The 23,383-nt window shown below is 42.8% G+C and overlaps 1 protein-coding gene across 3 annotated transcripts in view; it reads right to left on the bottom strand.

Annotated features, from left to right (window-relative positions):
* The window catches only part of TOX4 (TOX high mobility group box family member 4), a 966,801-nt gene that overhangs the window by 385,765 nt on the left and 557,653 nt on the right, over positions 1-23,383 (bottom strand). The window lies entirely within an intron of this gene.

Raw genomic sequence — 23,383 nt, 5'->3', positions numbered from 1 at the left:
ACCCAGGACACAATCCTGTGAGATGGGGTCACAAAAGATTTTTAAATGCTCTCTTGGAATCTCAGCTTGTGTAAGAGATCTCCCACCCAAATGAGAGATTCCTGCCACTTTGAAAAAGACTATGGAAAAATGTGGTTACCCTGTAGCTTGCCACAAGCTATAACTACAGCTAAACACTTTGTGAACACTCCTGGTGCAATGGATAGTCCAAAGGGTAAGGTATAGAACTGATAATGTGATCCAGATGCACAAAACCTTAAGAAACGTCTGAAGTCTGGATGAATAGGAATGCATTACCAGGAAACTTGAATGAAGAACAGCTAACAAGTTAAGTGAATTTTGAACTTCGGTACCATCACAAACAGGTTTAGGAAAGAAAGATCCATAACCGGTCTTGCAACAGAAAAACCCTGCCACTAACTCAGACTGTGTGTGTTGAAGTACTGGAGAAATAAAACAGTCTGGTATGGTGGATGAGGAATTACCTCCTGAAGGGGGGGGGGGGGGATTTCCTCCCACTGCCATCTGGAACCTTGGATGATTGACCTTCAGAATCCATGTGTCTGAATCTGTTGCCGAAGAGATATCCTTCTCTTGTCATAACTTTTCTACCCTTTATGCGTGTCCGAGGACATCTTAGACAGGGAGACTACAGAAGCAGAAGGCGCTGGGGATGGGCGAAGTTTCAACACCAATTTGTTGTGGTGCTCAATGATGGCCTGCTGATCTAACACAGCGCAGATGGCACAATCCGCATCAAGATGTGCCACAACTAAACAAAACACACACTTCAGATAAGTATCACAATTGGGAATTTGTGAACACAGGCCACACTTTTTTTGAAGCCTAATGGCTTCGCGCCCCTAACTAAAACAGAAAAACACCATTACCCAGAGACAAAAATAATAGCGTTAAAGGTTATATTAGCAAGAAAAGATAACACTACTCTTATCGTATACCACCAGATAAGAGTGAGAGAGAGGCGCAACAAAAGAGCAAGAGATTTTTTTTTTGGGGGGGTAAGGCTTCAGAAGGAAGAAAAAAAGATGAAGAATGTATATTTATAAAAGGTGTATACATACATCTAAACATATGCAAAAAAAAAAAAAACAGCTGAGGTTAGCCTGAGCTAAGCAGACCATGTCTGTTTACTACAAGTGGCAAACGAGACCAGAGATCATGCTGGGAATAAGAGGGTAATGGTTGGAGCCTAAGCTGTAATTCCTAAAGTCTAGAGTGGTCCAAGTCCAATCCGAAAAGCCATACGTTAAGGAACAGACGAGAGACCCATCAGATATAAATTTAAAGCAAATTTTTCCTTACAAGAATGCACTGCAGAAAAAACATTCCTCACGCTTTCACAATTAGTGAGAATAAACATATCAATCTAAACAATTTAAAATTCTGCAAATCAAAGGTGAAGCAGCATACACTTTTCACATATTTTCCAATAATTTCCCCAATCCTTGTCAGAAATAGACTGGAATTAATCCTACGGCTGTTGAGCAATGGGTAAACTAAAGCTATACCAGCTGAGTCAGGTTTGGGAAATTGAGGAACTTTACATTCTGCCTTTTCAGGGGCAGCAGGCTGACCATCAGGAATATCAGACAGTGACGCATACAACCCCCACAGCTGACAGAATTTGGGGAATGGGTGAAGATTCTGGAAACTCCTTTTGTAACAACTCAATATTTTTGAGGGAATGAAGCCCGATAGGAACAGTATATGCTCCCATTTCCAAGTACAGTCAAGATTCATGGCAGTCCGTTACAATACATACTGATGTCAAGACTACTAAAAGTGTGATTTTCTAAGTGACCAATTTTTATTGAAGAGGCAGACGGCTCAAAAAGAGTTGAAGTAAACTTCTCCGATACAAAGTTACTGGACCAGGGACAGTCTGATGTGCAAAGTTCCTTTCAGAAATTGTTTCAAATGAGTTTGGGAGTAGGCAGGAGAAGACATGGGCAGGTATGAAAAATGATAGAAGCGCGTACTTTGATGGAGGAATCTGTTAGGCTCACTGAGCTTGTAAGGATCACCTTTGATTGCCAACTGATAGAAAACCTTTTCACTTGCAATACATGACTCAATACATGACTTCTTAGCACTTGGTCTCTATTCTGAAAGAAGTTAGAAAAATCAAGTAGTCTGAAAAAATGTCTGGCAATGATGAAGGACAAATCATCCAGCTTGGAAGGTCCAGTGTTTGGAGGGTTCATTGATGACAGACCCTTTGCTCAGTAAAAGGAGTTCAACAACCAGAGGTAAGAGGTAAGTCTGAAATGTCTGTGTTTAAAATTTGGAAGGCCTACTGAGATTTGAAATTTGCTCCTGGTTTTTGTGATGCTTTTCTCCTGCCATGACATCATCCTATTTAAACAGGGCTAGCGCCATCAATTTTTTTTTTAAAGATACCACTGCAGTTTTCTCTCATGCAGTTTTGTCAAGGAAACCAGGATGCAAGATGCCACGTACTACAGTAGCTTGAGGACGTCTCTGGCTGAAATGGCTTCCTGGCTATGGATCCATTGGACTCAAGGTAAAGCAGAGATATCATTCCTGAAGCAGAAAGGCTTTCTGTTGGAAAGAGTCCAAAAGGGCCTCCAGGAAAGTAATTCATGTGGCGGGGCACAGTGGGATTTTTGAAAGCTGTGATTTAGACTCCCCTTTGGGAACATTTCCACACGGATCTGTATTGCTCTTCCAGGGATGCTGTTTGGATCCAGGAGTCACCTACATAAGGGTAACTGTGGACCCCTCTGGACCTGCAAAAGGCAATGATAGGAGCCATGCATGTTGTGAAGACTGTGTGGAGTGGGCACACTAAATGGTGAGGCACAAAATCAGAAGAGAGACCCTCCTAATTTCAAGCATGTCAACCTCCTGTATTCCTGTGCAAGTAAGTGTACTCAAACCAGGGTGACTCATCCATGCCCCTGGCCTACTGACAGGTAACAGCTTAAGTCAAGCAACCATAATGAATTTGGGGACCACCAGAAATTTGCTCTTTCTGAAAAGGTCTAAAAGGGGGTATTTTAAAGCCCATCTTTCCTGGGAATAGAGAGAGGGTCAACAGTAAAACACTGCCTGCATCTTTCGGTGAAAATGGCTGAATGGAATCTTGCTGCCAAAGGTGCTGAATCTGACTGGGCAGGACATGCCTTTGTTGTCTGGGAACTGGAGGAATCCCTAAGAATGGGAAAATCAAACAGCCTCTCTTGACAGCTTGGAGTACCCATTTGTCTCAGGTGATTTGTTGCCAAGTTGTGTTAAACAGGAAAGTCTTTCCCCCCTAAGTTCTGGGAGGGGGTGGGGTAGGGTGGGACTCTGAAGGTGCGGGCATAGAGGTGCCTGGTACAGCCAAAGCTATATACTGGTTCCAGGGTGCATCAACTATCCAAGCCTAACCTGGGAGTCATGTTGCAAACTTTTTCTGAGACTTGAAACCCCCCACCTCCCTGCGGTGGCTTGTGTTTGTCCTGATGACAGACAAAAGACCAACACTTGGCATGATAGCTCTTGTTATACCTAGGTGGTAGGGAAAGGTAGAGTTCTTTGACAGACTTCAATGTCTCTCTCCCTTTACCTCCAGTTTCTGGAGCACTTTCTCCGCAGGGGGGTTCAAAGAGAACATCCTTGTCCAAGGTTCATTTAAAAGTTCTGCCTTAACATGAGCTGAGAGAAGCTGATTCCACAGCCATGCAACTGCCCTGGTCACAGACCATGCGGCTGCCCAGCATGACAGATCATGTGCAACACAGCCACATTTCAGTGAATGTATTCTTCCTGGAGGTCCGCTAAGACTTATTCTAAATCCCCTTATTAAATGTGGAAGTGGCAGTTGAGAGCCATCATGGCCATTGCAGGTTTTCTTGCCAAAGTGGTCTAGCACTCTACTTTCCATGTTAAGTAACAGATTCTTGGTAGCAGGTGTATTTCATTTACTGAACTCCAAGTGCATCACAGCTGGTCCACCATAGATAGGATTTTTGTAAAGGTGTCTATGGGTGTCCAGCACTCTGTAGAAGTGGTCTGGCTTCACAGGAGCAGAGTGCTATGGAATAAGGCTACAAGGATATGTTAAACACATCATCCAAGACAACGTGAAGTGCAGATATAGCCAAAGGTCTGGGTTCTAGCAGTCACAGAAGCCTTATGCAACTGGTCAAAGCCTGGCAGAACATTGACTCCCAGCTGAAGGACAAAGTCATTCAATGTAGCATGTCACAAAGTGAAAGGTCCTCAGGAGACAAAGCTGAGGGATAAGGGAGGGAAGGGTGCCCTTTGTCCCAAAGGAAGCTACTATTTCAGGATCCTTTTCTAAGAAAGGCTGTTTGGAGATCAAAGTCCATGAACTCCTGAGCCAATCTGACTAGGTTCTGTGATGCGACCTGGGTCCAAACAGTCGGCAGTGCTAGAAGCATAAGCTGGGACAACTTCAGATCAAGGGCCCTGGGTTTTGATCTAGTGGATTGTCAGTCTCACCTCTAAGCCAGGAGGAATCTTCCAACTTGTAGTCAGAGGACTTCTACCCTCACCCTCCTGAACAAAAGCAGATCCAATGGAAGCTGGAACCCATATCACAGCCTTGGACCCACAGATGTTTGCCTAGTTCTGGCTCATTAGGATGTGGAAGGGGCCAATATAGGGGTTACAACAGAGGTCTTGGGCCCAGCAGCTGCAAATGTAGGGGATGTGAAAGCATGTCACCTGGATCATGAATCACAAGCTGGGGTGAAGACTCTGGCACCACTACAGTGTTGTCAGTCTCACTAACCTTCTTACTGTCTCTCTCAGGGATATCCGCCTGGAGACCAGCACACTGCATTGTGTGCCTCGGTCTAGTGGCAACTTCAAACAGGGATTGTTTCTTAGGGATATCAGCCTGGAGACCAGCACACTGCATTGTGTGCCACGGTATAGTGGCAACTTCAAGCAGGGATTGTTGAAGAAAGTTGGCCAGATGTCTAGCTAGTTCTTTTAATGAAAAAAAAAAAAAGACCTATAAAACTGACAACCAGGGGAGCATTATATTCTCAGTCTACACAAAAATGGCTGTAGGAGAAAAAGTCCTTGTGAGGTCAACATGAGGAGCAATCATTAACCTTCACTGACTTCGGCAGGAAATACAGAAAAATCAGTATAAAGAAAGCTCCTAATGGGGTACTTGGCTTCCTCCCTGCAATGTCTGGTTTTCAGACCTGCCCAACAGACAGTCCAACTGACAACTCTGCACTGGTCAACTCAGCAACAAAATGAAATTGCTGCCAGCCAACAACTCCTTTATACCATAGACACTGTGACATCAGTCAGGGAGGGTGAAATACTCTGGCACTCAAGACTATGGACTCATAGGAGCAGGAAATTCCAAGACTCAGTGTTGCAATAGTGACTATAATCATATGGATTTCTTAAAGGAAAAACGCTAACAGCATCAGCGAATGTTACAACTGAAGGTGGTCAGTCAAAAAAGAGTTATGTACTCACCATAACGTTCCATGTGTGTTGTCCCATCTCACCTTCATTCTGTACTGGTTGGGTTCAGAACAACTTGGCCTTATACAAAAGCTCGAGGTCTTTCACTAGCTTGTGGCTGATAACCTATCCCATGATGCTCTAGGAAACACCCCAGATCTTGTTGCTGGTAAAAAAACAAGAACATATTAAAAAACTTACTACCTTAAGAGCTATGAAGAGGGTCAAAGAATATTAGTCACCAAATGAATCTGGTCGGTCTTCTTGGAGCCACTGACTGAGGGAAGGAGCGTATGATGTAAGAATGAAGGCAAGATGGATAACACAAGGAAAGTTATGGTGAGTACATAACTTCTTTATGTGATGTTGTCCTATCTCGCCCTTCATTCTGTACTGGTTGGGACAGCGTCCCATCCCTAGCACCTTCTTTCTTGGGTGGCTCGAGGGAGAATATTCTTCAGAATAGTGGATCCAAAAGAGGCCCTTGTCCCTGGAGGCCAAATCAACTTTGTAATGGGTAATAAATGTATGAGGCCTTGCCCATGTTGCCGCAGCACAAATGGTATCAATTGGCAGTTTCACCCGAAAGGCGGAAGAGGTAGCTATAGCTCTTGTAGAATGACCTTTTACTTTGTCGGGAAGTTCTTTGTTCTGATATTTGTTGGTAAATGTAATACAGTCCCGATAGCCATCTGGAAAGTGTGACCTTAGTAACTGCAGCACCTTTCTTGTAGTCTGAGGAGGACACAAACAATTGATTAGTCTTTTTCAAGTCCTTCATTCTATGCAAGTGGAAATGCAACCGTCTACGTGCATCTAGTTGAGGTAGCATATATTCTGCCTTATTGCCATAGATGGGAAAGTAAACTGGTAAGTCTATGGATTGGTTTAAGTCAGATTCTGAACATACTTTAGGTCGAAAGGACAGGTTTGTTAGTAGAGAGGCACTGTCTTTATGGAACAGCATATAGGGGTTACGTCGACAATGCCTGTAACTCTGAAACTCACCTAGCTGAAGTGACAGCTATTAAAAAGAACTGTCTTCCAAGTAAAAAAATTTTAGATCACAGGATGATGGGACATCACGTTTGGCCCCAATTCACCTATATAGCAGTTTGAAATAGCTAACTGAACACGAACAGTAGCTGCAGCTGCAACCTCATGAAATTGTTTTGCAAAGAAATCCAGTATGGAAGATACAGGGGCAGAGAAAGAATGAATATGACTATTCAAGGCCCAAGAGGAAAATCTCTTCTATTTGTTGATGTAGAATTTTCTCGTTGAAGCCTTATGAGATGAAATCAAGATAAGTTTCACTGAAGGGGAAAGGCCAGGTAGCCTGGCTATGTTTGGAATCAGAGCAGCCAAGCTGTCAACTTGAGGACTTGAAGGGATGAATGGAGCATTCCCGACGTACGAGTCAGGTGGTCTGGAACTAGGTCCAGAATCCATGGCTCCTCCTGAAAATGAGGCCAAAGGAAGGGGAACCAGATTTGACGAGGCCAGTAAGGGGCGACAAGCATCAAGGAGCTGGCTTTTCTGAAGAACTTTGGTTATCAACGGGAAGGCATAGAGAAGACCCGAGGGCCAATCGTGTACAAGTGCATCCCTTGGTGATTCTCCCAGAGAGGGGATTAGGGCAAGATAGTTGCTGCATTTGGCATTTATGAACGTGGCAAAAAGATTGCAGCAAGGTTGGCCCCATTTGCAGAAAATCATTTCCACTATCACTTGTTTTAGGGACTACTCATGAGGCATCAGAATCGCTCTGCTGAGTTTGTCTGCTATCACGTTGGATATCACAGGGATGTGCATTGCTATCACAACGTGCTGAGAGAAAGTCGTCCACTGCCATACACTCAGGGCTTTCCAACAAAGGGGGTAAGACCTGCACCTGGTTCCTCCTTTGTTTATGTACCACACACCTGACATGTCTGTCTGTATTGCAATACCTCCTAGTGGAAGAGAGTCTTGGAATGCTTGCAATGCTAAAAGCACTGCTCTCATCTCTAGGACACTGATGTGCAAATGGGCTTCATGATCCTGCCAAGTGCCTTGGACTGTCCTTCCCAGGTAATGCCCGTCCACCCTATCTGGGAAGAGTCCATGGTCACTGTGGCTAAAGGCTGTGGAAGAACAAATGGTCAACCTAATGTCACGAGTGGAGAGAAGCCACCAACGAAGGTCCTTCTTGCAAGATTCCGTTATCATAATTTGGTGGGACATGGGCGGTTCCTGCATGGACCACTCAGTGAACAGCAGCCAATGCAAAATCCTCATGTGGAGCCGCACCAATGGAATAAAGTTTATCACTGCTGCCATGGTCTCCAATACTTTCAGAACTGTTCTTGCTCGAACCTTCCTCTTGAAAAGTAGGTTTATGACCTGATGTCGAAGGGCATGTACTCTTTCTGGGGGAAGCTTTGCCATCATTTTTGTAGTATCAAAGTTTGCCCCTATAAAAACGATACAGTGAGATGGCAAGAAGGCAGATTTTTCATAATTTATTGAGATCCCTAGATGAGAGCAGAGCTTTAGTGTGGGGTCTCTCGCTTTTATTAGTAGATACTTGGTGGTGGCAGTTAGGAGCTAGTAGTCTACGCACGGAAACACTTGGAATCCTAGGCGTCTCAGGTGAGCCGTGACTACTGCCATACATTTGGTGAACACTCTGGGGGCTGTAGGGAGACCAAAAGGCAGAGCTCGAAACTGGTAGTGACGGGCTCCCAGCCGAAAGCACAAATGACTCCTGGATGACCTGTACATTGTTATGTGGTAGTACGCATCCTGGAGGTCTATAAGAGCACATCCAATCGTCTTGTCCCAGAAAAGGGAAGACTGACGGCAGTGTTACCATCCAGAACTTTGACTTTTTTACTGATTTGTTTAATTTGCAGAGATCCAGGATGGATCTCCAATCCCCCGTTTTCTTTGGAACTAAAAAGAACCTTGAGTAAGTTAAAGATCCTATTTGATCTGCAGGGACTGTTTGGATGACTCCTGTCTAGCAACTTTTGTATTTCTAGTGTTGCCAGTTACCTTTGACTGGGTGGAATGTCCGGGATGTTTTATTATGTCGGGGGTGGGGGGGGGGGGGGAGGGTATGGAGGAACCGCTGCACACAATACTTTGTAACCATTTGTCTTTTATTTTTAGCCAGGCTTCTGGTTACAAAGATAAGCGACCCCTGACTTCCTCCAGAGATGGACAGGCGGGCCTCCTTTCAGGAGCACTGGAAGGGCTTGCCAAGGAAAGATTCCCTGTCGCGCTGATTTTGTGGACCCCCTCTACCGCATGGCCTGTCTTCCATTACTGCTTTCCCCCTCTGCTCCTGGGGGAAGAATCACCATGTGTGTTCTGAAAAACTCTGGGATTTTCGGAACCACATTATTCCTCCCTTTTGACCATTCGGATAAGGTCTAGAAGGTAGGGAAAAACCGATTCCTATGGCAGAGAGTTTTTCTTACTTGTTCACCCCTGGTTAGTGTGTCTGACTTTAGACCCGAACAAGGACGAGCCATCAAAGGGGGCATTAAAAGAAGATTTGAAGGGCTCTGCAAAGTCACAGGTGCAACCAGGAATGTCTCCTTAGGGAAATTCCTGAATCTGCTGCCCTACGCGCTCCATCAGCTGCATAAAAAATGAGTCTCTGAGTTGTTTACCACTGAATTCAAGGTGGAAAGCTGGGAAGAAACTTTTTCTGCTACCTCCTGAGCTACTGAACCCTGGAGAAGATCTCCTAGCTCCTTCAGGAGATCTCTCTGCAAACTGGTAAAATGGGTGAAAATTCAGGGACCTGAGTGCAAAGGTCACTGTAGAAAAGGTGCGCTTACTGTATCTGTCCATTGTACGAGAGTCGGAGGATGGACAGAAGAGGATGTCTCTGACAGCTCCTTTCTGATGGCCGCCACCATAGCATCTACTGGGACACCTTTCGTAAGAAAGTTTTTATCGGTGGGGGATGTAATGAATTTATCTGGACTCCAAGGGACAGGCTCCACTGAGTCTGGAGACTCCCAACACCTTTCAACAAACTAGGTCCATCAGTTCACCAAAAATCAGACACACCCAAGTGGCGGAAGGATGACACCCAAAAGCCTACAGGTTGACTTACTCCCCAGAAGGGCTGATGGGCTTCCAGCCACCTCTCTGCTTAAGTATTTCTAGGATGTCTGCAAGAGAGACATCCTCAAAGGGTGACCGTGGGGACCCTTCTGAATCAAGGTCTGTGTCAGATGTGACAGACTCCTCTGTGGAGTCTAAATGCTTCCTCTTACGAGGGACTTCAGAAGGGTATACTGGAGAGGTTTTGGAAGAGAGGGTTTCACCCAGTGGGGCATCCTGAGGACTAGGGTCTCCACGTCTCTGTGGATGCAATAGTGCTGAGACAGACACCAGTGCCTTTGGGGGATGAATGACTGGATCTGACAGCGGAGCTGCCTGTGGGGACAGCACTCACCACCTCAAAAGCCCCCCTGTCCCTAATCTGATGAAGCTCCCAGCTCCAAAGAATCAGAAGGCATCCCTGGAACTAGGGGGGTTGGCTCTGAGGCCGATGTAGAAGATGAGCTCACCCGTGCCGAAACCCTGAGAGGCAAGTTCGGATCTGACAAATGTTCACTCCGACTGTCTTCCCCAGACCCAACCAGAGAGTGTCGGCTCCTACACTCCTCAAGTTCAGACAGAACCAATGATGTCAGAGCATAAGTTGGGGCCGAAGATCCTGGAAGAGGTCTCGGTTCTGACGGTTCCACTATGACCAGCTCCAGACACTCCGGCTCCAAAGTCCAGAGTCGTATTGGATGAAGAATTGATCATGACAGGGTAGGCTTATATTCTGTTCCAAAACCCTCTGGGTTGGTTCCGATAAAAGTTTGGCAAGCGCCAGTGTCCTCAAAAGTCTCCGCACCAGGCGACCCGCATAATCTTAAAGACCCCTGGAGGATCGAGTGGAGGGCCCAGGAGATCTTGAAGCTTGCAGAATTGGAGATCTCAATGTTGGAGAAACCGGTTCCAGTTCTGGGGACTGGCTCCGAACTTGAAACACCAACAGTTCAGACACTGAAGGAGCCGAGGTGGAAGATCTCTCAGGCCTGACAGGCTTTACCAACGAAGAAATTTTCGGTAATATTTTTGTTGGCTCAGACTGAACCTCGGATAAAGACCAACTTTTACTGGATTCTTTAGATTTTGAAGAAAGGGAAAAGCTCGGTTTGAAAGAACCCTGACCTTCTTCTATAGCCTCTGCAAAGGCGGGTCTTCAACAATCCCCTAAGGATCAATTTGTTCTTCCTTTCAAGATGAACCCTGTGGCTAAAAGAAAGGCAAATGGCACAGGACTCGAAGGTGTACTACTCCAAGGCAGTACCCGCACACAGTATGACCGTCAGTCACGGACATTTTCTGACTGCATTTTGTACATTTCTTAAACCCAGAGGGTTTAGTATCTTTTGTCTGTTTGGACACTTTACAGTCTACAATAATAAACAAGCAGAAAAATCCAACACTACAACTACTATATATATATATATATATATATATATACATATATATATATATATATACACACACACACACACACATTATATTATATATATATTATACACACACACATATATATATATATATATATATATATATATATATATATAAATAACACATGCTATATATATGTCAAACATGTGCGATATATATATACATATATATATATAAAATTAAAACACACAAAGGGAAAAGTCCTCTAATTTAAATGGGCCACACATCCCTCTAACTTAAACAAGCTCTTTATTTTACATTTGTTAGCCAGGAAAATCCGACTGGACACAGGTCCATTTTCAGAGGAGGCCTGGGGAGAAAAGCTCCAAGTACATACATTCACATCTCAAAGATTTAGAATTAACTTTAATTTCAGGCAGATTAACATTATAATTAAATGATAGCAAACTGCACACACACAAAGTAAATATGAACAGTACAAGGTAGGACATTACATAACACATTCCAAATAAGACAAGCTGTGCACTGAATCCATACATTGGTTTATTAGACTAGTTGGAAATGTAGTTGGTACTGCTATCTTAGAGAGTAAAGTATTTCATTTCATATAGTCACAATTGGACTGTAGCTAGAATGAGAAAAAAAGCAATCGTTATTGTGTTGTATGGGAGTAAGATGGAATCTCAGTTTTTATCCAGGGGTGAGACAGGAGCATAGCCTGTTGTTCGTGAAGTGAACTTTAAGGAGTTTCTTAAACTGAGTGGCGAGTTGTTGGATGTGAGGTGGGCAGGAAGGGAGTTCCAGAGTTTAGAGATAGAGTGGCTATAGACAGATTTTCCTGCCTCATTCTTAAAGTTGGTGACCTCTAGGTGATTTAGGGTGCTAGATCTCAAGGTTCTTGTGGTGAGGATGTATAAGATGTTGAAGAGCTGAGGTTTTGTCGGAGTGGTTTAATATTTTGTGTGCTAGTGAGAGTTGACTTATTTGAAGTAGTATTGGAAGTTCTAACCAGTTAAGTTTGTTGAGAGACGCACAGTGGTGTGTTCTGTAGGATGATTCTGTAGCAAATCTAGCTATCTTATTACAGCAGGATTCAAGTTTGTTTAGATCAGTTTTACGAAGGTTAGTGAGCACTGGGGAAGCGTAAAGCTAGGTAAACAGCAGATGTGTCCTGGCTACTGTTGATTTACATTGCTTTGAGAGAGTGTTTGTTACGATAGAGCAGTCCAGGTTTTTTGTGAGCTTTCTTTATGGTTTGGGCAATGTGAATATCAAATCTAAGATGGTTATCCATTTTAACACCTAGCAGTTTGGTGTGGGTGGTTGGGATGATAACAGTTTTGCTGTTGGAGCCGATAGTACATTTGTCTGTTAGGGGAAAGGATCTATGACAGCTAAAGAGGAGTAATGTTGTTTTAGATGGGTAAAGAATGAGCTGATGATTGGTGAACCAAGTTTTGGCTAGTGAGAAGCACTCGTGTTTGGGAGAGGAGGTGCTAGAGTGTGGGGGCTGCACATATTATAGTGGTGTCATCTGCATACTGGACTATAGAGGCTTTAGGTGTGGCAGATAAGTGTTGATTGGTGAAAAGAGTGAAGAGTAAAACTACCCAAGTTGGAACCTTGGGGAACCCCTAGGGAAACAGGCAGTAGGGAGGATATTTGGTTCTGTCATTGTACTGCCTGCTGTCTACCTGATAGATAGCTCTTGAACCATGTAATACAGGAGGTACTGAGGTTTAAGGCAGAGAGTGAGTGAAGTAGTTTGTGATGGTTAACCATGTTAAAAGCTCTGGATAAGTCTAAGGATGTAGCAGATACAAGTAGTCCATTATTTCTGTGATGATTGATGGTGTTAGTGAATCATGCAAGTGTAGTGGTGGTACAATGGAAGGGTCTAAAGTCATGTTGCTGTGTAGATAGTAATTTGTTTTCTAGCAGATATTCCATCAGTTGTGTTTATTTTACCCTCTCAAGCAATTTTGATAAGGGGGATAGTATAGCTATGGGCCGATAGTTATTGAATTGAAAGGAGTTACCCCCTTTGTGCAGCGGTATTATATGAGATATTTTCCATAAATGAGGTACTGTACATTCTGAGACGGCTCTGTTAAGTATAGTAACAGGATAGGCTATAGCTTCTGCGGCTAATTGCAGATATTCAGCAGGTAGGTTATTTAAGTTCATAGGTTCATAATCTGCCCTACGGCATTTATAAGCCTAGCCAGTGTGTGTTTGGCTTTCGCCACCCCTTGGAATGAGGATATTGTGCCCATTTAGGCTATAGTTTACTGCGCCTCTGTCTAACAGTGATACAGAGATGACCCCCGGGGTAAACCTATGATCTCCCATCCACTCGTCAAGATTTCTCTTGAAGAGAGTCAGTGAGGGGCTCTGCCTAATATGGACTGGGATTCTGTTCCAGAGTGAGGGGAGCCTCTGGGTTATGAATCTGTCCCTCCAGCACGTCCTATTTATTTGTGTTGAGGTTCAAATCACTCGTTCTCGTGGCTCTGGTGGATTTGGATTTTCTGAGGTGGAGCATGCCCATTAATTCCAGATTGGACATGGCCTTGTATGTCAGGCATAGATCGCCTCTGAGTAGGCGGTATGCGACTGAATAGAGCTGGAGTTTCTTTAGCCGGGCAGCATATGGCATATGTGCTGGGGGTGGGGGCGGGATGTGGATTTCCATTGAGATTAATTTATGGTCTGATCTCACCAATGAGGGGTATAACTTCCGGTGTGGAGCATTGTGTCCCCATGTTTGTGATTATCAGTTCTAATATGTTATCCCCTCTTGTGGGAGTGGTGACTAGTTGTTCCATAGGGTTCGAGTTTATGAATTCTAGGAACCTTTGGGCTAGGGTGTTGGGGCTTGAGTAATGCTCCCAGTCTATGTATGGATAGTTGAAGTCTCCCAACATGATGGTGTTTGGAGAGGCATTCATATTCTCCAGTGTCTTTAGGAAGGCTGAGTGGGGTTCCTGAGTTTGAGAGGGTGGTCTGTAGCATACTACAAACTGTAGAGCAGTTTTGCCTATGGTTAGTTGCACATGGATGGTCTCTGATACTTCGTGCATTGCCACTAACCTGGAGGTGTGGGTATCTTTGATGAATATGGATACTCCCCCGCCTTTTGTGGTTCGGTCCAAGTTTTGGGTCCGAAAAGTATATGATATGATGTATAACCTGGTAGTGCTGGGGTGCTCTCGGGAACCTTGAACCAGGTTTCTGTCACTGCACAGACATCGATGTTCTCCATACTGAGGAGGGCTTCAAGAGCATGCATCTTGAGGTTTAGACTTCTGGCGTTGAGCAGCATTACCCTTAGTTTTTTTCCACTTGTGTTATCTAAGGAGATGGGTTTTGTCTTTTGAGCCTTGCCTAAAAAAGGCACTATGGGGGTGGCAAGAGCCTTTGCCAATATCCGGAAGCCCAGGGGTGACAGGTGCAAGCCGTCCCTTGCGAAGCAGCGCGGCTTGTCGAGCATGTCATCCCAAGCAGACAGACATTGGATCCCCCTAGAATGACACCAGTAATGAAGTCAATTGTTAAAACTGATGATTTTGTCTTTGTACTGTGGCATCATTCTTGGTGAGGGTAAGATGCTGCTCAAGATCAGGGTCATACCGGCCTGGGCTACATAATCAGAGAGCTCCTCTGTCTCTTTTCATGTAGTCCAGGGAGGTACGTCTCAGGTCGTTCACACCAGCATGGACAATGACTGAGTCATATTTGTACTTGCTTTAGAGTGACCTGAGTGCTTGTGTTATGTGGCGGATTCTAGCGCCCGACAGGCAGCTTACTGTAACCCTCTCCTTGTTCAGCCTGGTGAGCGGGACGTCAGCGTGTCTGACTATAGAGTCACCTATTGCAAATGTATCAGGCATGTTGTTTGGCCTTAAGGGCTGTGACTGTTAGGCACACTGACTTTGTGAATTATGTGTTGCATGTGTTATGTTTTGAGGTAGTGGTTGCTTGGATGTCTGCTTTGGAGGCCTCTGTTGTTTACACAGATTTTTATTTAGTGCCTCCAAGTATGTTTTTGTGTGTTTATGTGTTTGGTTTGCAGTTGTGGTAGGTCTATGTGAGACTGGGTTTGTGGTGTGTGTGGTTACCTTCACCTCCTGACTGGCTTTGCCAGCACTGAATCGAGAGAGTTCAGCCACCAGTTTTGGCTATATAGTTGCATCTCTCACATATATTTGTATTTATTGGGAGGAGGAGAGGGTTGTCTGTGTACATGAGGCAGTTGTAACATTGCCTCAAGATTCCCAGATTCACCAGCTGAACTGAAGAGGATGCCAGCAACTGACCCTTCGACATGCTAGAATAGTTTAAAGGATTGCTGTGTAACTGAGTCAGAAAGGACCTATAGGGGAATGGGTACTCAAGGGGATTTTAGGTGGATGTAGTGCTTCCTTTTTTGTAAAAAAGTGCTTTACCTATGTAACATGCTTTTAGGAGCAAGTGCTGGGCTTTTTAGCTAGAGAATAGAATGTTTAGACTGAGAGTTAGAGCAGTTCTAAGGGAAAAACTGGACAGCAGACTTTGCGGAGCCAGGAATAGTTTAAACTTGATTAACTGGCGCTGCCCAATGCTGCGCTATGCGCAACTTCACGCAAAGGCGCGCTAAAGTGGGCTTTAGAGCAGGGGGTTAGAAAGAGCTATGAAATGGCCCCAAACGGCCATTAAGCTGCAAGTTACTGGGCTGGAACCACTCCTTAAGGGACAGATAGGCTGCTCAGAGCTCCCCACTCCCACTGGTGAACAAAGAAACTTCCTCTTATCCAAAGGACATGAACAACACAGGAACTATGACACAGCCCAGAGATCAGCAAAATCTGAAGACTGGACTATTCTACTTCAGTAAAGGCGGGAAATGAGGATTTTTTTTTGTTTGTTTGTTTTTTTTTTCACAGAGAAACAGAAAATAGATGCAGTGGCAACAGTAAAGGCTTTAAATTGGCTAGCACACTTGAGTGTGTAGCCTACCAGTTAAATTGAGCAAAAACAAACTTTCAAAGTGCAAAAAGTACAGAAAACAAACAGTAATGTAGTAAAACAACTTTGCAGAGCTTATTTAGTTATAGAAACTCGCTTTTAGGTGAAATAAAGCAGTCGGAGATAAAAAGCCAAAAAAATACTTATCAATGGAAAGTCACTCTTCCACTCGCTGCTGCTTATAGAACTCTGCAGGACACCACGAGGAACTATGCTGAGTCGAATACAAGCGCAAAAGCAGGCTTTATAGCAGGGGGTTAGAAAGAGCTAGGAAATGGCCCAAAACGGCCAATAAGCTACAAGTTACTGGGCTGCAACCACTCCTTAAGGGACAGATAGGCTGCTAAGAGCTCCCCACTCCCACTGGTGAACAAAGAAGCTTCCTCCTATCCAAACAAGGATATGGACAACACAGGAACTATGACACAGCCCAGAGATCAGCAAAATCTGAAGACTGAACTATTCTACTTCAGTAAAGGTGGCCAGGGTGGCAGGTTTGAGTTTTTAAAGAAGTTTTTGAATGGTCCTGACTGATACTGAATGAAAATCAAAGTGGGTGCTATTATCTTGTGTTTCATTTGGAGTAGATACTTTTGTTGGGGTGGGATGATTAGTATTAGTTTGGTTATTAGCTAGTGCTTGGATTGCTTCTGTAAAGTATTTATTGAATTGGGTGGGTTGTTTCCTGTTTTGGGGGTGGCCACTTTCCCGGGTTGTAAAACAGAGCTGATTGCTGCCCAAAGTTTTTGGGGGTTAGTAGCATGTTTGTTTTGAAAATTTTGATAGGAGATTTTGTCTGTTTTAATGAGCTTTTTGGCCTTGTTGCATAGTTCAAAGTAGTTTTGTTTATCTAATTGGGTTTTACTCTTGTGAAATTGTATCCAAGCTCTGTTGCTGTTTTTATTTGAGGAATACTCTGGTGTTTTTATTTAGCGAGGGGGCATATTTAGTTTGAATTCTAATGGTTCTAGGGGGGCATGGTAGTTTAACATTTTTAGGAAGGTTGTATTAAAGTATGAGACTGCTTCATTGAGTGTTAACCTTTTCAAGGGGGTCCAGTTGCACCATTTAAAGTTGTTAGGGTTAAAGTGTTTTTTATTTGAAATTTCCCGTACTGTTACCTGGGTCATTAGGGGAGTTTTGCTTTTCAGTAGGTATGTTGGTTGGTGGTTGCTGAGGCTGTCTTTGGCAGACATCCAGCTAGGGATATGAGGGATGGATGGGATACAAGTATCCAGCCCAGTAATGGCTTGGTGTTTGGATCTTTTCTCAATTCTAGTGGGAGATGTGATAAGTTGGGTTAGTCCATGAAGGTTGATATGGGAGACTGGGTTTTGGCTGGAACAGTTGAGCCCATCAATACTGAAGTCACCTAGTAGGATATTTTCATGGGGAAGGGAGGTTGAGATCCACTATAGTAGGTTCTCCAGGATAGTGATATTGTTCCCGGGGGGGAGGGGGGGATACAGCACCCTATAATATTGATATATTTTTGGGGGGTTCAGTTTTAATTTGGCAAGGTTGAGTTAACTATTTTTGAAGTCTGGGATGGAGATAGAGAGTTGTTTCAGGATGAGGTGATTTTTATAGTATGGCTACCCCTCTCCCCTTTTACCTACTCTGTCTATGCGAATTATATTGTACCCTGGTGCTGTAATTTCATTATTGTGAATTTCTGGTTTTAGTCTGGTCTCAGTATGACAATTTCTGGTTTCTATAAAGCTAATAGAGCATGGAGGTCATGGACTAAGGATATTTATTACATTGCAATTAATGAGGAGGAGAAAGTCTTTCTGCCTATGAAGCAAGGTATTATTCACACTGGGGCTTGGGGTGTCTAGGGCATGGATTGGGGTGCATGTCGCCTCAACATGAGTTTATTTTTTTGTAGGTATAAATACAGTCTGTTGAGTTTGCTAATAATTTTCATGTGTTTTAATGAAGTGTGGGACTGACTACTAGGTAGGAGTAATTTGTGTAAGAGATAGTCAATGTGGGCGAGTTGGTAGAGGTATGGAGTTAAGTGAATGTATGTATAGGGTGGTCTATAGTTTAGGGATGTAGGTTGCTTTGGAATGGTTAGTGTTGCAGCTGGACCTGACAGTTGGTTGTGGTTGATAGTAACAGTAGGGAAGAGATGGAGATAGTATAGAGTAGGAGTTGTAGACTTGAGATATGTGGTAATGGAGACATAGCTTATTTACTTAGGGAGAGTTAGTAGAGTTGGTGGAGAAGTACAGGGTTTGTTATTGTGGTTTATAGTAGAGTACTTAGAGGTGAAGAGTAGGTGGAGCACCAAAAGATTCTGTAATGTGGTTTATAGTAGACGAATTAGAGGGCTAACATGATAGGCTAGGTATGGTGGTGGGAGGAGTTTCAGGTAATGAAGAGGAGTGGTGTATGGGTATAAATTTAACTGAAATGGGAGGTGGAATGGGGAGGGGAATGAGCCCAAGTGTAGCAAGGGTGAAAGAACAGGGACCCTCTGAGTTGCGGGAGGCCAGAGTTGTACAATCAGGAGCAGCACTTTTCATAATTATCCAGGTCAGTTCAATCCAGTAATTTTTCTCGACTCAAGAACTGCCTTTTTTTTTTCTTTTATGGTGGGCACAAATGACTTTAGGGTACAGACTTTTCTGCTTAGACAGGCCTATCATGCATATGCTCAGTTGGGGAAAAAGAGCAGCTTTGAGTTTTTTATATTCCATAATCTTAACTTTTGTTTATTTCAATTGGGTACAGTCTATAGGGAGTTACTTAGTTTAATAAATACTACCAGCTAGTGGCCAAGACGGGGAAGCACATGCCCTGGCACTGAATGCCTAAAAGATGAATGAGGAAAAATTATACAAACTAGGAGTACAGCTGGTCCATGCGGTGTGCAAGCCAGTATTTGTAATACCAGGAGAGATCCAACAGTACAATGTTTGCTAACAGTGTCTGAGTATTTTAAACCTACTCTTCTTTTGCTTTTGGCTAGGTCGACCTTGTAGACTGCAGTGAGGATGATACACTTATCCACACAAGAGTAGTCTCAGGACTTTGAGTACAGCTGAGCAAGAAGGGGAACCCTTTCATTACAGTTGAATATCCTGGCTGTGAAGAGAGGAAAGGAACAGTACGAGACAGCTACACTTCACTTTTTGGGATAAATGGGAGGACAGATTGACAGCTGGATATTGGTGAGAATGTAGGACAAAGTAAGTTAAAATGAGCGCTACTTCAGTGATGAAAAGAGTGCTATACCTAGCTAAAAAGGGAAAACTTGTTACCAACAGTTACTGAAATGGAGGGAAGAGCAACAAGGCAAGTGGTCAAGGCAATCTCTTTTAGTTTTTAAGCCAACACTAATAAATAGCGCACATATCATTATGCTAGTACATTAACATATGCCTCCCTTTCTCATCTATCATGAAAATAAAACAAGTCCAAATACAGTAACGGCCAAACAACTATTCCTCATTCATGAAAAGCACATTTTGGGGAAGTATTGTACAAAAATCAGAAAACACAGTTCTATTTAGCTGTAACAGTACGATAGCCCCCTACAGTTCACATAAGCACTCACATTAGCTGAGAAATACAGGAAGATTTACTTTGTCCTAATGGTAGCCAGATTTAGCGTTTCTCTTCAATCATAATGTAGAGAACACACAATTATGCTATTACATATGATAAATAAAATAAATAAAATAAAAACTAAATTTAAACAGCTCTCTAAAAATGAGCTTATCGATTATTTTACACACACAGAGACACACACGCACACACTAAGGGAAAGCTGGGACAGGGTAGGAAAAGGCCTTGAGAACAAACGACGGCCAACAATTAAGAAACAAAGGGAGTGAGCACAGCAAAACTGCTAAAAAGGTAACCAACTCTAAAAGGAGAAAAAACAGCAATATCAAGAACGGACAATTAGAAAGATTTCACTTAGGCAGAGCCAGCATAAAGCACTCAATCATGTTTCAGTGGCAAAGGAGATATGGGGGGGTTCCTACAGCATTATGGCATAGGGCATCAGCCAGGAGCTAGTGGAAGACCTTGAGCTTTTGTATAGGCCTGAGTCGGAACAGAGGATGAGTTCCGAGCCCAACCAGTAGAGAATGATTGCGAGACAGGACATAACCACATCTGTCTTTTTCCATTTCCAAGATACACAATGTAAGCAATTTCAACTATGGCCTTCAGAAATTTGGGAAGGGTAGGAGATTTTGCAAGAGGTGGCAATGAAGTCTTAACTACAACTTCTGGTGACCTTAGTAGACAGCATTTAGTAATCCTTGAGGACTTTTGTCAGAGACTGTCAAATATTTCTGGTAAGGATTTAAAGTTTATTCCAATTTAAAAAATATATCAATACTTATGGATATCTATTGAAAATAAAAGTTCAGCTTAATTATTTTCCTTTATATTTAATAAACTCCAGCAATGCTGATTTGATGAAAATTATAGAGACTGGCTGCCAACTTTAAAAGTTAGGGTTAGGGTTAGGTGAGATTTGTTCACCTTTAATAGGATACCATATTACAACACAATGAAAAAGCAAGTGGCTGAATGTGTGGGGTTGTGTTCTAAACGTCTTGTAATTTCAACAGGAGATTGGGAAGCTTTAAAAAAAGCCATCTCAAATTCATTAGTTAATCCAGCTGAAAAGGGAGAGAACACTGTAGTCATAACTTATGAAATACTACGAAATGTGTTTTAGGTTACTTAAAAACCAGCATGAATATCAAAAGCTTGCTAATAATCCCTTAAGCCAGATCCAAATAGAGATCAAAAGCAACTATGGAGGGAGGAAAACAGATACATCACTGACATTGTTAACCATGGTTTGTCATTACTATTACTGTTAGATCGGTTAGTGCTGTTAATGACATTTGAATGCTGCATGCATTCTACTTGTTACTGGGGACCGATTCTTGCAGTCTATTCATTTTGCTGTTTTCCTGGTGTATTCTGTATAAAAATACTGAAAAATGTAGGGCATTTAAAAGATGCATCCTGGCTTCAACAATACAGAATCACAGTTTGTTTTCCTTCCAGAAAGGCTTCTGGAATGTCAGAAAAATGTTGTTGTGTCTTTCGGCTTTTCTCGGTTAGGGGTCGCCAACAGTGGAACGCTAATGATTGGTAGTTGATTTTTACGTGCAGAGTTACCAGCCCTGACACACAACCTTCAACGAAGGTACGCCCATTCACGCATGTCTCCACGTAGAAGGCGCTCTAGCTGAGAATCGAACCGATGAGTTTAAAACAAAGGCCTCCATCTGCTAAACACTGCCTGACTTCTAAATTGAGTACCCGTCTTGTGCACAGAAAAAGAGATGCCATAAACACAAACCATGGAGAAGATACACAATACCATATGCCATTCCTCTGACATTAACGTGTTAATAGGTGAGAAAGGGATAAGATCATCACAGAATGCAAAGAAAGTACTCTCTGCCATTCCCTCCTATTTCAAGATGTGTTATCAGAGAGACAATGTATTGTGGTAAACTGCAGAGACAGAATAAAGGAAATTCTAAAACCTCTCTGCCCTGCAAAGACGTATACTGCAGTGGAACTGAACTTTCAGGCATTCTAGTCATTCGAACTTTGCCATTTTGGGACAGACACTCGAGATATTCTGCCCAACCAGACTTTGGAGTATTTAGGCAAAGACAGGCTTGGAGTCAGTCAGAGATTACAGACTTTCAGTCTGTACCTTCTTTTTCCTGTAATATTTGCCTACTGTTTGCTGACAGGCATTGTAAGGACCCTGTTGAAGGACTGATATAGCCTTCCACACTCTGGAGAAGAAACCAAAGTCTGTATGTAACACTGCATCTTGCCAGCTCTGAAATTGGCAGAATCTATTCTCAGTGAGGGAAAGTACTGTGCGCACCAGACAAGTGCATATCACAATTCTTGCAGCTGAACTGGACTTTAACTTATTAAAGAAGCCAACATCCAAGTGTCACTCTGTGGTTCTCCCCAAATAGAGAGTGGACAGAGAATGCAGAACTATGACATGGTGCCTACAGAGGACCAAAAGGCTAAGCTTGGAAATTTCAGATGTACTGTGAGCACTTAGTATGTTGCATGCCCTTACCGTACTGCCTGGAACTACTGGAAGCAACAAGACACATTTGTACGGCAAGGTAGCATTTATTAATTAATGCCAACTCAAAATTAATTTACCAAGTTATTTCTTATGTGCTGACAGTTCTTTTATACAAAATTCAACTTGGTGATCGTTAGCTGCTTTAATTTTGGGTTGACTGTAACCTGGAGTAAATAATAGGATTTGGAAAGGGGGACAAAAGTTTTCAGCCAGCTTTTTCTCGTCCACAATCGAATGCGATGCTTTTAATATAAAGTACTGCACTCCAGCCCAATTGTTCTGACAAGTGTGGTTTCTGAAAATGGTTAATTGCAGGATACCTAAAAGTTTATTTCATCTCCCAGGTATGTCGAATGGGTCCTAAGTGGAAGATCATTAGACAGAAGAGGAACTTATATTGAACATGCTGTTAGTTCCGCTATGCATTTTTTGCAGATTACAAAGGTCACCTGGCAAAAATCTTACTTTCTTGTAACTAACTATTGGGCATAATTTGGGGCTGGAAGCAATTTCCCATTACATTAGAGAACAGATTAAATTTCACTAAATGAAAATTTAGGGAAACCCATAAATACTTCCTTTTCTGGCTTTTTTTTATATTACACAGACTTGCTGAATACCAGTAGATGCTACCATTCAAATCAAAGTAAACTTTACGGTCATTTAGGACTACACGTGTATAGCCTAAATTAACTTTCATACAACATCTCAATTCTTGAGATTACAAAAGGAAAGTGAAACACATACAAGCAGAGGAACAAACATAACTATAACAATACTCCCAATAACATGCAAGAAAGAGTACAAACATTTATAAACACTCGTATATGAAAAGAATATCCGCCAGAGTTAAACTAACTGCACTATTTAAAATACAAAACACACTACACATTGAAATGTGTAAGTTATTTGTCTAATATTGCACTTGAGTGAGTTAAATAATACTGACTATGGATATAATAAATAAATATTGCACTTACATGGAATATACGTTAAGTATATACTGCACAATAACAATTGACTTATGTGTCCAGACCCATGGGACTAGAGTCTCCTCACTGCAGGGCAGAAACTGTTACTGAATCTTGCAGTCCTGCAGTGGATGCTGCGATATATCTCCTGCCCAGTGCTTAAACAGTTCATGGGCTGGATGCATGTTGTCCTGTTTTATTTTGGCCGGCTTTCAGATGCTTCTTGCAGAATACACATCTATGGAAGACTGGAACCAGCTACCTTCTCTGCAACCCTCACCACTCTCTGTAATGCCTTCCTTTTCTGTAACTGTGCAGC

The sequence above is a fragment of the Protopterus annectens genome, chromosome 16.part0 (genome assembly GCF_019279795.1).
Source record: "Protopterus annectens isolate FY-2018-M chromosome 16.part0, PAN1.0, whole genome shotgun sequence".
In the NCBI taxonomy this organism is placed as follows: Eukaryota; Metazoa; Chordata; order Ceratodontiformes; family Protopteridae; genus Protopterus; species Protopterus annectens.
The sequence above is the reverse complement of the archived record's forward strand: the minus strand, read 5'-3'. Positions and strand labels throughout refer to the sequence as shown.